Source organism: Chlorocebus sabaeus, chromosome 8, assembly GCF_047675955.1.
Source record: "Chlorocebus sabaeus isolate Y175 chromosome 8, mChlSab1.0.hap1, whole genome shotgun sequence".
In the NCBI taxonomy this organism is placed as follows: Eukaryota; Metazoa; Chordata; class Mammalia; order Primates; family Cercopithecidae; genus Chlorocebus; species Chlorocebus sabaeus.
Genome location: NC_132911.1, coordinates 7989438 through 8005638, shown reverse-complemented (window position 1 = coordinate 8005638; position 16201 = coordinate 7989438). Strand labels below are relative to the sequence as shown.

General features: G+C 41.9%; 1 pseudogene; it reads left to right on the top strand.

Moving 5' to 3' along the window:
- Positions 1-490: 490 nt before the first annotated feature.
- On the top strand, positions 491-15552 carry LOC103215317 (uncharacterized; annotated as a pseudogene).
- Positions 15553-16201: the final 649 nt, after the last annotated feature.

Here is a 16201-nt window from a genome sequence, read left to right as displayed (position 1 = left end):
TTGTTTCCTTTGTTTATTTACGTGGACTCCATTCTGTTAATAGTGTCTGCAGTGCATAGCCTGCTCCAGATCATTAGTCTTTAATTCACACATATAGACACATTGCTTTTTCACTGATCCCCCATTTCCGCCTCTTAAAATATTGGTTAGGTATCTCAGACAGTTTTCAGTTCTAAAATGTTACGATTGTTTTGTCAGAATTGGCAACCTCAGCCTGGTGGGGTGGCTTACGCCTGTAATCCCAGCACTTTGGGAGTCAGAGGCGGGAGGATCACTTGAAGTCAGGAGTTCAAGATCAGCCTGGCCAACATGGTGAAACCCCGATCTCTACTAAAAATACAAAAATTAGCTGGGCACGGTGGCAGGCACCTGTAGCCCCACCTACTCAGGAGGCTGAGGCAGGAGAGTCACTTGAACCTAGGAGGTGGAGATTGCAGTGAGCCGAGATCGCGCCACTGCACTCCAGCCTGGGCAACAGAATGAGACCCCATCTCAAAAAAAAAAAAAAAAAAAAAGAATACTATTTATTATTTGAATTGACCAGAAAAAATCTTGAAACAATTATTAGAATACTCTATAATGGGTTCTGCCTTTCTCCCCCTCAGGATGGATGTGGCTTTTAGCAGGAGAATTATTCAAAGATTTTTTTAGGACACAGAAATATGGCAGAAGAGGACAGGAGCTGAGAGCACTGTTGTGTTAGGAGAGATGTAACATTAATTGCCATTATTACAATTTCACCAGCTTTTGCCTGTCAAAGAGCAGAAATAGGTTTTCCCCGGCTGCTCTTTTTAAAATTGTTCTTTTTAGAAGCATGGGAGAGGGGGCTTATTTTATCTCAAGACCTAGACAAAGGAAGTGAGATCTAACTATTTTTGGCTCAGTTTCTTCATTTAAATCAGATCAAATAATTTTAATGACTTAGAAGAAGATTCCATTACCTGGGTGGTAATTTCTCAAATGCTGTTATATTTTAAGTCATGATTTTGATTAATGATTCATTACTATTAATATCTGAATGTGGACTAGGCTCGTTTTTTTTCCTTTCCTTTTGTAGAGAAGATAAAAATATGCAGAAATAAATTACCAATATACTCCAAAATTTCGATCACTTTTATAAAAGATCCACATTCCAAGTTTAAATAATTACAAATACAACTGTAAGAAATTGCTATTGAACTAGAGTATAAAAAATACCCAGAGTACATAGATGAGCGAATAAATCTTCATTTAGGGTTGAGGTAGCAGCAACTGTCTACCTCGTTTCTTGACCGTCTATGTTCTTCCAACATCCAATTGTCAGAATTTGATGCAGTAAGTGATTAAAGAAATTTATCATGGGCCAGTTGTCCCTGGTCTCCGCAATGTCCCCTTGTGCTCCTGGAATTGGAAGACTTCCTAATTCCTTAAAGTGAAAGGATGTGAATGGTGCTCCTGCTCTCCCTGACCAGCACCTCGTGCTTTGCAGTGGAGAATCTGTCCTGAGACCCGAAAGATAGTGGCCTCTGCATTGTGCTGCCAGGGCAGCTGCTGTGCGCACTTGTCCGCAGCTGTAAACCTTCTGTCCTTCGTTGGTGCTTCCCCGGATGCCCAGGTCTCTATGGTCATTGCTGCCTCTTTCTCCATTTGCTTCCAGCTTTCTCCAGGTAGAGAATAAGTATTTTTATTTACACAAATGACCTAAGATGTTTTCTCTGTCTGGATTAAAATGCACATGCAAAAGAGACATATGAGAAAAGTACTATCTTTTCCAGATATCGCTGATGTTATATTGGATATTAGGTGAATACAAAACTCTTCAACCAAAGCCTTCATCCCTTTAGTTAAGTCCAGAGCAGCCTGTCTGGGTTACATGTATGTCTGAGCTCATGCAGCCAAATAAGAAACACACACTTGGTTAAAATGTTTAAAGAGGTGAAGGAGAAGGGAAGACAAGCCCTCTGCTTGGATATTATGAGAGGAGAAAACCAAGGCTCAAACACAGATTTTTTTTTTTAAAGAATTGAATTGGACCCAGTGACATCAACAGGAGGTGTCTGGGGGTAAAGAGAATGGAAAGGGGAGAAAAAAATCAAGACAACTCAAATTTAAGTTAAAATAGAAAGGAAGGGGGTCCAAAGCGAGGAAGGAGAAGTGGAGGGGACCAAGAAATGGGAGAGAGACTCAGGGAGGCGAAGAATAAGAAAATAACATTTTGAGCAGCCTTGGAACTCTCTGTATAACTTCAGGAAGGGAGAGTTTGTAAAACCAGGTCCTACTGGTTTTGTTGTATGTCTTATGCATGATTTTTTAACACTAAAATAAAAACGTTTGGCAGACAGGATAGAATCAACATGGCAGTTTATGTCCCTGTTGTCATGAACATCGGGGGCTTTTGAGAAGCATTTGAGAACGTTGGCAACTTTATGTTAATTCATGTTTGTTCTGCCCCTCCATGCCTTAATCTTTCTGTTACTCTCTCTCTGTTCTTCCTTATTCACCAAACCCATCCAAGGCATTCAGGCATATTAATTACTTCCTGAAATACGTGGCTCAAGTGTTTGTTCCACCAGCAGTGGAACAAACCAGCACGTCCACATTGTCCTTTGAGAATGAGAAGTCATTCTGGGGCACTGCTCTTCCCACGCTCCGGGCCCACACACAAAGCCCCACTCCATCAAAGGAGCCCTGCTGCCTGCCCACCCACCCGGGGTGCTTTCTGGCTTGCAGTCCTCTTGGCAGACATGAGGCAACGGTTGCTCCTGTTCTTCACCAGCCTTCTCCTTGTGGCTCTGCTGTTTCCAGGTAAAATGGAAAGGTGACCCAGGCATGGGTGCTAGAATCTCTCTGCAATGGTCATCTGGGGTATGGGAGTTCAGGCTGGGCAGGGAGAGATGAAGTCCTGGGAGCACACATTCCTGGTGGAGCTTTGGGTCTCTGAACTGGGTTCATAAATGGCACTCTGAATTGGCTGATGGCACTTGCTTCCCAGGGGAGAGGGTCCCACCCTGACTCCATTTTCTTATCCTTTTAACATTCCCCTTTCCCTTACAGAGAAGAATATTACATTTTAGGGAATCTTAACAACTGCATTAGTGACACTTGAAGTAAATTCTCTGGCTGCGCTGGCTTTGAGGAGGCGCTCAGACTCACTGTTCATGGCATACATTTCTTACAAGTCATTCACCTTCTCCTCTCTCTACACACAGGCGCATACAACACATGTGCACAAATGTGCACACACATGGAACACTAGCATCCCTCCCAACTCCCCCACCCAATCACCCACACTCACTCACCTGGTAGAGCCTAGGAACCTCATGCTGACGGGTCTTCCAGGCGGAGGCCTCAGAGCACCCTCAGTCATGTGTTTCCACTTGCACAGGATTGTCCCAAGCCAGACATGTTAACCACTCAGCCACCGAGGCTCTCAGAGAACTCCGGGAAGGAGCCACTGGGCAAGGCACAAACGGGTCTCAGCTGCTACGCCACCCAGTGAAACGGGCCCTCATAATACGGCGCATCCCCCCTTACCCAGGTGAGTCGGGGACCAACACGGGAAACAAGTGCATCCACTGGGGAGATGTAACCGGAACAAATAGATGGGAAGGTGTCTGTGCTGGTCGGGGTGGGTGAGCAGTCATTGTTTGAGGAAGACATGGTGTGGGTGCGTTGGGCTGCCCTGCCTGTCAGGGAGGCCCTGGGGTTTCACAGCTTCCCCTGGGGCTGGATCACTGAGGGCATCGTGGAACATGGAAGTTTTGAGGGGCCAAAAGGCAAATTATCTGAGGCCACGTCTAATTGCTAACTTCCTCCAAGAACAGGAGCCAGAGGAGACACTGGTGGAAACGTGGCTTCCTGCCAGGTTGCAACTCCATGCCGTTAGCTTTGGAGGTCGTTCCACCCCACAGGAATTTACTGAATACCTGCTAAGCGCCAGGTGTCCATTGCAGTCTGGAAAATGCTTCCCGAGGATGGGGGCAGAGAATAGACTGTATTGTCAGTCTACTCAGGCGAGGAGGTAGCAGGAAATTTCAAGGGACAATTGAGTCTACAGCCACCCTTCTAGACTCTTTCAGAAGGGCCAAGCTTCTGGTCAGTCCCCAAACCCCTGGACAGGACCAACTACAAATCCAGAAGGGCCTGGAGGAGCCTGTAGTTTCCAAGATGCTTCTTTAATCCCAAGCTCATTGCTGATCGTAAGACAGGGAGAACTAGGTTAGCAGCTCAGTGAGCAAGAGTAAGAAAGACAGGAGGGTGTCAGCAAATTGCTGTGACATCCAGCAAATAATGTCCTGCTAAATTTGACACCTGCAGCATCCTACCTAACCTCCCATCCCTTTCTAATTGGCCCTCAGTTCCAAAGGACTCATTCATCTGGATCTCCTCCCAAGGGAAGGGAAAAAGAAAACTCAATTATTGCACAACAAATATAAACAGGTGCAATAGTAGGCATGTGTTATTTAGTCTAACGGTATTCCTATGAGACAGGATTATTCCTTCCTTTGGTTAGAGGAGATTTAGCGGGGAAGAGCTATACATCTGGAGTTGATGTTTTAGTTTGGAACTTGAAGTTATTAACTATGGACAGCTGTTTCATATCCATGCCACCCCACCCTGTCCCTCAGGGCTGTAATGACCACAGTTTGATTCTGGAGATGGTCTTAAGAAGCTAATGTTGGAATTTTTTTTTTTTTTTTTTTAATGCAGAAGTTGAATCAGATTTAAGAATTGTCGACTGCAAGAGAAGTGAAGGCTTCTGTCAAGAATACTGTAATTATCTGGAAACGCAAGTCGGCTACTGCTCGAAAAAGAAAGACGCGTGCTGTTTACATTAAAACCGATGTCGCTGATATAGAAACAAAGCTCTGCCACTTACCCGTTCTCCCGGGCCACGTTGTCCAATCAGGTGCAGGTTTTTTGCGGAAGTGTCTGAGCAGCGGGGAGCGGAGGTATTGCCACTTGTGCCAGACAGTTCAAGTATTTTATTGTGGCAAAATAAATGACAAAAATGCTACCCGTGATCTTAAAGAAGATGATATAGCTTGACACAAACAGAATTTTCAAAATCACACAATTTGTCAATTTGTGCTAGTAAATGTGGATATAATAAACTTTCATTGGCAAGAATTCAAATAATTTGTTCTTTTATTTAAAAACTATTTTTTGAATACCTACTTCTATTCTAGGTTCTGTGCAATGGAGTCCATTCTGTTCTAAGTACTGTGGAATGTAGTCAGGATGTTAGGTGTGTGGTCAAACCCATTCTCCGTCAGCCCCATCAGCAACTACCCGCAGGCCGGTTCAAAGCCCTGTTCTCTAGCAGCGGCTGAGAGTGTGCAGGCAAATGCCTTCTGGGGAGAGACTGGGAGCTGGGAGTTACGGCCTATTCTCTTTGTGCTACACCTGGAAGAATACCCACTGGAAGTCCTCTTGTGCCCCTTTAAAACTACCCGTTTGTTTTTCGTGGCCTTAGAAGACACAAAACGCAGAGCCCCATCTATGACCCGATGGTGCTGTGCATTTCCAGGCTTTTGGTGTCCTGAACAAAGAACTGGATGTGATACTCAAAGAGCAAAGCAAGCAGCAAAAGTGTGTGAAGCACAATATCACACTCCTGGAGAGGGGAGAGTGCGCTGACTTCTGCCAAATGGGACCAGCATGACTTCGGTGTACTTGGGTCTTTTTTTATGTTTTTTTTCCTTCTGTTCGCAAGGCTGCCTTATCTTTAGGCGGTGCTTGCCTTTTGATTGATAGGTGTGTTGCTTAGTTACTTTAGCCTCTGCGGGCTTGTGTGTTGTCTCCAGCCTATAATTTTAAGTACATGCATGATATGCAATCTATATGCATGCGCTTTAATGAACTGATTATCATACGGGGTCCTGTTAAGGATACTTTTTCTCTTTAATGCGCTTGCCTATCTCTGAAGAGCTGCCCCTTCCTGGTTTGGTCTGGATCTTGCTGGCCATGGGGTCCTTGCTCTCTTCTTTATCTTACTTTTTGTTTTGGCTGCTTCACTTCTGCCTCTTATATTGCTTCTTGCTCACCCACCCCTTCACCTTGCTTCTGTTTCTGCTTTTATTCATTCTGCCCTTTATCCAACTTCCAGTTTCCTCTGCAATTCTCCTGCCTCACATTCACTTCCAGAGATAAGTGATTTAGGAGCCAGTCCCCCAGGTGGCAGCTATAAAACTATGCTTGATGTGTTCTCCTTCTAGGGAGAAGTTGGAGGCCTGGATATTTTGCTGGAGCTAGTGGGGAAGAGCAGGCACAGTGCCTATCTGTATCTCTGTTCAGGCTCCCACAGGTCTACTGTTTACCCTGCCCCTTTGGCTCCCAGATGCAGACCCAGAAGTCAACCCTCAGGCAGCAGATGGGAAAATGGGTAGATAAAGCCCTTGCAGGTAGAAACCGGGAGGTGGGCATTTGCCTGCCTGCTCTGGCCCGAGCCCAGGGAGACAGCTGCCAAAAGTGCTTGCAAATCTGTGTCCAACCATCTCTTTGGCATCTGTGGTTTAGGGAGACCGGCAGATGTCAGATCTATCAACCCCAGGCTGGGTGATTTAGGAGCCAAATCCCTGAGTGGGAAGCATAAAGGTCAGGGTACTGTGTGTGTGGTCCAAAGCCTTCACTCTTCAGGGAAAAGCTAGGAGTTAGGACTTCCTTGCCGATTGATTGTAAGGTGCTATGCCTGGGATAGGGACTGTGCTGGGAGTGTGCCGCAGCTCTTCCCGCCTCTTTTCACACAAATATTTTCTCAGTTGCTTGATGTGTAGTAGTCTTTCAACTAGTCTTTGGCTTTCTCTCAGAAAGAACTGATCTGTGTGTTGCTATTTCTTTGGTGTATCTGTGGAAGGAAGGAAAGGCTGGAGCCTCTGATTCCACCATCTTGCAGATGTCAGTCTGGCACATCCTTGATTACTGTGTAGTTGAGCATTTTTTCATTTGTTTATTGATCATTTTTCTCTTCTGTAAAATTTAATAATTTATTGGGTTACACTTTATTATTTTTTATTTTTTTTTATTTTTGGATGGAGTTTCACTCTTATTGCCCAGGCTGGAGTGCAATGGCACTATTTCAGCTCACTGCAACCTCTGCCTCCTGGGTTCAAGTGATTCTCCTGCCTCAGCCTACCTAAGTAGCTGGGATTACAGGTGTGCACCACCACACCCAGCTAATTTTGTATTTCCAGTAGAGATGGGGTTTCTCCATGTTGCAGGCTGGTCTTGAACTCCTGACCTCAGGTGATCCGCCCACCTCAGCCTCCCAAAGTGCTGGGATTACAGGCGTGAACCACTGTGCCCGGCCTGGTTACTACTGTATTCTTATCCATGTATATGTGCTCCTTTTATATCTAACCTTACATATTATTTCCTCCATCAATTATCTTCCTTTTCTCTGGAATGCCTCCTGCTTAAACCCCAGTTATCCTTGATATATCCTCTCATTATCTTTCAACCATAATTTTCATGCTTTTCGCTTTTGTTCTCTACTTTGCAGATATTTATTTTTATATCAGTTTCTCTTCCCGTAGAGCCCTTCTTTTTTTTTTTTTTTTTTTTTTACTATTTTTGGATTTTGAGGTTTAGTTATTAGATTTTTATTTATTTTTAAAGAGTCTTATATTTGCAAATAGTCTTTTTCTTTCTCAACGTGTGACTTTCTCATGGGACCTAATTCTCATTTTGCTGACCATAGTTTCTCAAATCTCATTAGGAATACACATTGATTTTTTAAAAACTGCATTTTTCCATTGACATAGCACATATTCCAGTTCAGTTAAGTCTCTTCCAGTTTTTAAAAGTGCTGATTTCACTTCTGCTAGTTTTACCCTGACTGCTAACATCTACTTGCTCATGCAGACCAGCTGCGGAGGATCACTTTGGTAGGGTAGGCTTGACAGGTGGCAAAGAATGAATGTGGGTAGAATCTGCTGTTTGTCTTAAAATTTTCTGTAGAGTGTCTCTACTTAAAAGAAGTTTCATGGATATCTTTAATAAATACATAGGGAAGAAATAATGATATTTGCCTAACCTGTCCGTAAAATCTTCATCCGTGGTAATTACTTTAAACTCAAGTTAATTAATAATAAACTGCACATCACAAAACTTTGAGCTCATTATTCTCTTTGCAGCTTTCTTTAATTCCCATAAATTAAAAATTCCTGCAAATATTGTTATTTATGAGGTTGCTACAAAACTAATTGCAGTTTTTGCCATTGAAAATAATGGTCAAAACTGCAATTAGTTTTGCACCAACCTAAATACAAGTATCTGAGTAAAAATCAGGATCCCGGGGCTCAGCATAGGAAAAAGCAAGGCACACAGAGCCCTTTACAGAATGCCACCTTTCCAGGCTTCTTTTCTGAACAAAGCTGTTCCTTAATCAACTTACATACGGGCACACTCACATAGGGCTGACACCCAGGGATAATGAAAGTATGTGAAACTAGTACTTACATACAAAACCAGAAGCAGTGGTAATTTAAATAACCTCTTCGTAAAGCAATTTTAATATGTATGTAAGACATAAAATACTTATTCTCATTGTTTTAGTTATTCTGCTCAGAAATTATCCTAGGAAATAAAAAAAAATTGAGAAACCTAAAAAACTCTAAAATATTCAAAATAGAGCACTATATCAGCAAAGTATGATACATCTACTCAGAGATATTACATATTCCTTAGGTATCATAAATATAACACAGTGAAAAACCAGATACGTATCTGTCCTAAAAATTATGATACCAAGGTTCACATATTCGATATAAAATTAACTGTGAGAAGTATGTTCAAAAACAATAAAGTTTCTAATGTTCAAATTGTTGGTGATTTTTAGACATTTATACCTTTAAAAATACCATCAAGTTATTGAATGACTCTTAAAATTTAAATATACATTTGTAAGAACAAAATTAATGTGCCTAAAAATAAATATATATGTATTTACAAATATATCCCTTAATTATAGGCAAAGACATTCTGTTGTAGACTTAAGTTGCACCCAGAAACTCACAGATTTAACATAAGAAAGCGCTTCCTGGGCAGTGAGATGATAAGACTCCTTGTTTGTATAGTGGTGAGTAAAAAATAAATAAAAAATTTTTTAAAAGATGATATGACATTAAAGCATGTTACCCAGAGAGATTTTGGAGCCTATCTGGGATTCATAAAAAAAGGTAGAAACTGCTTTTATTTTCCTCTCATTCTTTGGTATTATAATATTTGCAGTGCTGGGTTGGGGACAAGGGGAGGGAGAGCATTAGGATAAATACCTAATGCATGCGGGGATTAGAACATAGATGACAGGTTGATGGGTGCAGCAAACCACCATGGCACGTGCATATCTATGTAACAAACTTGCACGTTCTGTACATGTACCCCAGAACTTAAAGTAAAATAAAATAAAAATAAATAAAAATTACAGTCATTAAAAAAAATAATTTGCCATCCTGCTTGGAGACAACTGAATAAATATAATGGGTTCTCAAGGTCAGTCCTGAGTCAGCAATTCTATTAGTTATGCATTCTTTGTTCTTCTCACGGCAGCTTTTTAGTACAGGCCCCGGAGCCCTGCTGACGTTTTATGGCCACCAGCTGTACGCAGTGGGAAGAGGTCCTTAGATAGGAGCTTGCTGGAGGCTGTCTCAGAACCCACTGCAGCACACCCGACTGCCTTGTATTCAGCTCTGCACACCCACCTTCTGCCCAGTGTCTTTCCCTCCCCTGCACCCCAGTAGCTTTCCCTGGGATTTGATCCTTCTGACTCATCTATTGCCCAGAGCGTCCCTGTCATCAGGAAGCCTGTCTTCTCCTCAATGCCTGAGGTCTGCGGGGCAAGGGACAGGTGGGCAGGCTCAGTCAATTCTACCCCATTGCACCTCACATGACATAAATAATGGTCACTTCTAGTCTTTGCTTCCTGTCCCTACATGTGGTGGTCACTGCAACCCTGCAAGGTTGACCTGCTCTCACCTGGCTTATTCTTACCTCTCTGGGTCATGGAAAATGACCTTCTGCACCCAGGGAATCTCCCTTAGTTGATAAGACCAAAATGGAAGCAAATAATGAGACCAAAATGGAAAGTTAGTCTGCCTTCATAAAGAGAGATTAAATTCATTAACACAAACCCTGCCTCTTTCTTGAAAGATCAAAAAAAAAAAAAAAAAAAAAAAAGATCTCTGGAGCAAGAGGAGTAACATTAGCATTGTCCATGAGGATAAACAAGTGGGGAGAACCCCCAGCTAGCATTTTTATCATCCCGAAAGGAGACACTAGTAAGCAGCCACTGGATTTGCCAGCTGTACACATTTCACATATATGAAATTTTACAATATGTGGTATTTTGTGCCTAGCTCATTTTACTTAATCTGAGATTTTCAAGGTTCCTCCATATTGGAGAATGCGGCAGTACTTCTTTTCCTTTTGTGACCGAATAATATTGCATTGTATGGATGTGCCACACTTTGCTTATGCATTCATCAACTGATGCACATTTGCATTGCTTCCACCATTGACAGTTGTGACTAATTCTACTATGAACACTACACTCATGTACAAGTTGTTGTTTGGACACCTATTTTCACTGCTTGTATGTATACACCTAGGAGTCGAATTGCTACGCCATATTTGGAACTCATGTTGTTTAACTTCCTGAGGAAATGCCAGACTTTTCCATAGCAGCTGCACCACTGTACATTCCTACCAGCAACATATGAAGGTCACAATTTCTCCACATCCTCACCAACACTTGCTGTTTTCAGAAATTTTGTTTTGTTTTGTTTCGTTTTGAGACGGAGTCTCGCTCTGTCGCACAGGCTAGAGTGCAGTAGCGCCATCTCAGCTCACTGCAACTTCCGCCTCCGGGGTTCAAGCGATTCTCCTGCCTCAGTCTCCCGAGTAACTGGGACTACAGGTGCCCACCACCACGTCCGGCTAATTGCCTCGCTAATTTTTGTATTTTTAGTGGAGACAGGGTTTCACCATATTGGCTATGCTGGTCTGGAACTCCTGACCTTGTGATCCACCCTCCTTGGCCTGGGATTACAGGTGTGAGCCACTGCTTCTGAAGTTTTATATTTTTTTATGACCTTCCTAGTAGATGTGAAGTGATATCTCATTGTGGTTTTGATTTGCATTTTTCTAATGACTAATGGCATTGAGCATCTTTCGTGTGCTTGCTGGCCATTTGAATTTCTTCTTTGGAAAAATCTATTTAAGTCCTTTGTCCATTTTTAAATGTGTTGTTTGTCTTTTTGTTGTTGAATTGTATCAAGATTTTTTAAAATACAAAAACATTTTTTCTACTTTCAAATGTTTGCAAACCCAAATGTATTTTTCCTCTCTTCTCCTTACACTCTTCTTTTCCATTCCTGAGTATGATGCACAGCAGAATAATTATGTTGTATGTAGAGACAAATTGAACTCTATTTCCTTTCAACTCTGCAATTAGATAAACCTATGAGCCTATGACCAGATGTTAACAAAATTAGCCAATAAGGTTGATTTTCTATTTTGATTTCCTTGAAATGATATGCCTTATTCTTCAGAATTATCCATGAAATAGTTCCTTGGGGATTGCTTTCTGGATCTGTGATTTGGAAATGGATTCAAGTCTGGAGGAGAAGGTATGTGATAAAATTTGATACTATTAATTTATTTCTCCCCCAAATGAGTTTATTTTCCAACATAGTCTATTGTTTCCAAACTATACAAAAATTTTCTAAACTATAATTTCACAATGATTTAATTAGTGACTGTACTGCTAGAAAAAAATATGCCATCCAGCTTTACCTTGGATCCTTTCCAAATAAGGTGTAGTATAAATAGAAAGAATGAATATAAAGCATAAAATATGCATTTTATTGTTTTATCTATAAGTCATCTTAGTGACTTTTAAAAAATGACTCAAATTTTTGAATATACACACTCAGTGTTTTTATCAAACAATTATTCATGTATCGTACAGCCACTTTGTCCGTGCACAGGATACATTCAGAATTATCATTATTCCTTGGGATCCTTGAAGTTAGGGTATCATTTTGGTGTGTAAGCCAATTTCCCTAAGGGGCAAATGAAACTGCTTTTCTTTTCTTTTCTTTTTTTTTAAATGAGAGATTTCAGAGATGTCTTCAGAACAAATGCTCCACAGAGAAAGAATTTCACATTTTAATCAATTTTTTAATGTACTGAGTTGGACCCTCACAAATATTCATAACTATTTTACAATTACTTAGTACATGGCTAACATTTAAGGTAACTTTTTTTTTTTTTTTTTTTTGGCAGAGGGTCAAAAGCAGCTTGGAGTGCCCAATTTCCCCTAAAGTCCTAACTTCAAAGGTGCTTTTGCAAGGTACAGAAAGGTCTGTGAATCACACAATCCCCGCCAGGGCATGCTGTCCTGCTTAATCTCTCCAGAGATGGAAAGTTCAAAATGAACACCGAGCCTCTGCCTCTTCGGCATGCTTGCACTGTTCACCCATGCAGAAAGTCCAAGGCCACTGCTTGATGTCTCTTTTTCGAAATCCATGTCTAGGTAAGACTCATGGTGAGATATGGTTGTTGTAGACAGGTTAACGAAGGCAGAAGACAGCTTGCAGAAATATGAGGAAGATGCTCTGAAGAATAACAAAGCTCTGCAAGATATTAATATAGGCAAGGCCAGAATAATATCTAGAGTCTGTTATTGCCTACATAAAAATGGAGTATGGATTCATCTCTGTTTCCATATATGTGGGACACCTCTGGAAGGATTAATAAGAAGCTAATAGCAATTGTTATGAAGCCCAGGGAGATAGAAGACATCCTTTTCACTTTCCCCTTATGCTTAAAAGAATTTTAAGGAAAATAAATCTAAGTGGCCCTGGGACTAAAATCAAATAGGGGCAAAATGTGCAGCTTTATCAACTGTATGTTTTCATACCACACATTATATAAACCTACACAAAAAATCGTGTCCTTGCAGACTCTGTTTTCACAACCCCCGGCATCCAGGCCAGGATGACACAGCCCTGCAGCCCCCGGGGGCTCTCTGCATTCCTCACTAGACTGTCACCTCCAACAGGGGATAACTTCATCAAATGAGAGAAGACCCTGTCGTCTTCCCCCAGAGTAGACAACGTCCTGGCTTTTCACAAATCGATGAATTTTGCCAAATTTTTGGAATAATGTGGTGCATTGTCTCTGGTGTTCTTTTTTCCTTTCAGCATAGCGTTTGTGAGGTTCATTCACGTTGTTGTACGCATCTTCTTGTTTTTCTATTCTTGTTGTGGTGTGGAAATACATTATGTGTTTTATTGCTGTCATAACACACTATTTGGTTGCATTCTCTTGGCTGCAAGGAACTGTGCTACAGTGAACGTTCATGCACATGTCTGCTGATGCACATGGGCCTATGTTTCTGTTGGTAGATGGGAGTCACGTTGCTGGGAAATAAGCTATTTATCAGCTCAACTGTGGTGGACACCGCAGCTTTCTGAAGGCAGAAAATATATCTTTACACAACCATGTCTCTAGCACCTAGCACAGCGCTTGGCACTCAGTAGCCACACCTCAACATTGGTTCACTTTCCTCTTCAACATCCGTATATGGAATTCTTGGTTGATCCCTGCTTCTCTGAATATCAGGAAGCCAGTCTATTTTTAGGCAGAAAGGGAAGAGTAGTCAGTGACCTTCTGCCCACAGCCTTACTCAGTAGAGCAGATAAATACGCTTATGCTGATCAGTATTCCCAAAAACCTATAAATGTCCCATTTGGTGACTTCTCTGCTCCATTTCATTCCGTCATTCATCATATTTGCTCTCCTTCACGGGAGGGCAGGGAGGTTCAACGGACCTTAAAACATGAAGGTCTTTTTTCTATTTGCTGTTCTCTTCTGTTTGGTCCAAACAAACTCAGGTAAATGTCTCCTGGTTAGCCCTGGGGAAGGTCGTGCAGGAATTCCATTTATGTGTGTGTCTGTGTGGACAGTGTGGAGGTGTGTCTGTATGTGGTTAGTGGGTGCAGGTGGGCCACAGTGGGGCTCAGCCTTGGACAATTTTGATCTCCCCTGTGAAGTTTTTTTAAAAGCTAAATAAGTGTTACAAGGATCTTGACACAAGACAAATGGGTATGTTTGCTGTGATACAAGTGAGAAGCACTCACTGCAGTGTGAGAAAAGTTTTCAGAAGGAAGTTACAGTCATACAAATGTCAGAGCTGGAAGGGAATCAGAGATCATCCATAGCAGCCGCATACTCTACAAAAAGAAAACCAAAGTCCAGAGAAAGTGTTAATTTACCACTGTGCAATGAATAATTATGGGCATAGTAGGTCTTCAAACTTTTAATAGTCCCCCTGCTTGCTCATATAACTCATTTTACAGATGGTCAAGCTGAAGTGTAACCAGTTAAATGAGTTGTCTAGGGAGACGTAATGAGATATTGGAAGCCGTAAGACCAGAATCCAGGTCTCCACGCTTCCAGGCTGGGGGCTCTTCTGTCTTGACTAAAGATGGACCCCCCACCTTCTTCACTTTGCTGTCTCCTCCAAGCTGTGACAGGGCTGCAATGATACAGAATCAGAGATTAGACCCCATTTGGAGGTTGGATGTTGTGCAAGAGTGTTTTCATAATCACGCAAGACCAACACTGTGTTGTTGTTGTTACTGCTGCTGCTGCTGTTTAAAGTCATTGCATGTGGCATTTGCAGATCTGACATAAGTAAGATCTTTCTTCCAACCATCTCTTGCACAATGTCCTGCTGTTATAGAAAACGTTCAGGTGGTCATTCGTGACTTACAAGCCCACTGGTCCTGGTGAGGAGATAGGTTTTATTTCCTCCTTTTCATTGTAGGACATAAAACTAAAAATTGGGCCATAAGCTGAGAATGGGTTAATACTTCCAATTTCCTTAGAGACCAAGACTTGTCCCATTCTGGACCACTTCTGTTTTCCAAAACTCCCTTTGCTTCCTTCTAGTGCACATCTCTCACCAGGAGGCTCGAGGACCCTGATTTAAGAGCTGCATGGGCTTTTTAGGGCCTAGATGGGCCAGGTGAGCATGCATACAACGCACCCTATCATCCTCCTGGCAACGTATCAGATATAAATTATCGTTCCTGTTTTAAAGCTAAGAAGCCAAAGTTCAGTTACACTGGGACTTGTCCAAAAGTACTTAGCATTGTCAGAATACAGTAACCCTTGGCTGTGGGCTGGGGTCATCTCCTATTCTCTGCACTATATGAGTTAAATGTCAACTCTCTTCTGTTGTATCCATAGGGGATGTTCCACCGGGAATTAGAAATACCATCTGCCTTATGCAGCAAGGGACCTGTAGACTTTTCTTCTGCCATTCTGGTGAGAAAAAGCGTGACATTTGCTCTGATCCCTGGAACAGGTGTTGCGTATCAAATACAGATGAAGAAGGAAAAGAGAAACCAAAGACCGATGGCAGATCTGGAATCTAAAATATAAGCTCCTGGAAGGCAGGGATCTTGAAGTATCCCAAGGGCTTAAAGGAATGTGTGGCTTGTAGTAGGCGTTCAATAAATATTTGTTGAATGAACTTAGCACCAAAGGTGAAGAGCTGATAAAATAATTTTTTTAACTTCCTTACTTCTCCATGTACTGCCTTTTCAAAGGGGTCTCAGAATTTCGTGATAGTCCACTTTCCTTTCCTAGTCAAGGGAATATCTCTTAATTACCTGGAGATAGGAATAGACTAGAAACCAAGCTCCAAACTGATTTTCAGAGGGACATAAGTGCAACCAATCTGCTGCTCTGTTTTCCATCTGATGACGTCTTTCTTACCACACCCAGCACTAGACTTCTGCTTATTCACCCAGATGGTAATGCACCTTATCCCTTTTCCCTTTATGCCTCCTCAAGCAGTATCACCAATAGGTCACATTTTGTTGGGATAGTATTGTTTTCAAGTATTTACTCTTAGGCTATTTCAATTGATTAATACAACAAGCTGATAGTGTGTATAATGAGGTGCAAGCAGGTCCATTTTACGAATGAAAGAAAAATGAAAATCATCAGGTGAAGCACATTTCCCCCAGGCTAGCAATTCATAAATGGCAGTCTCAGTATGCCTATCAGCCAGTATTCATTCTTCTATGTTCCTTCTAAAAAACATATTTTTGTGCAATTGGAGCAAGGCAGGGCCCCTGCTCACGGAGATTCCTGAATGCTTAGCTGCCTTTTGCTTTTCTCTGGATCCTGCTTGAATTTGTTGAAT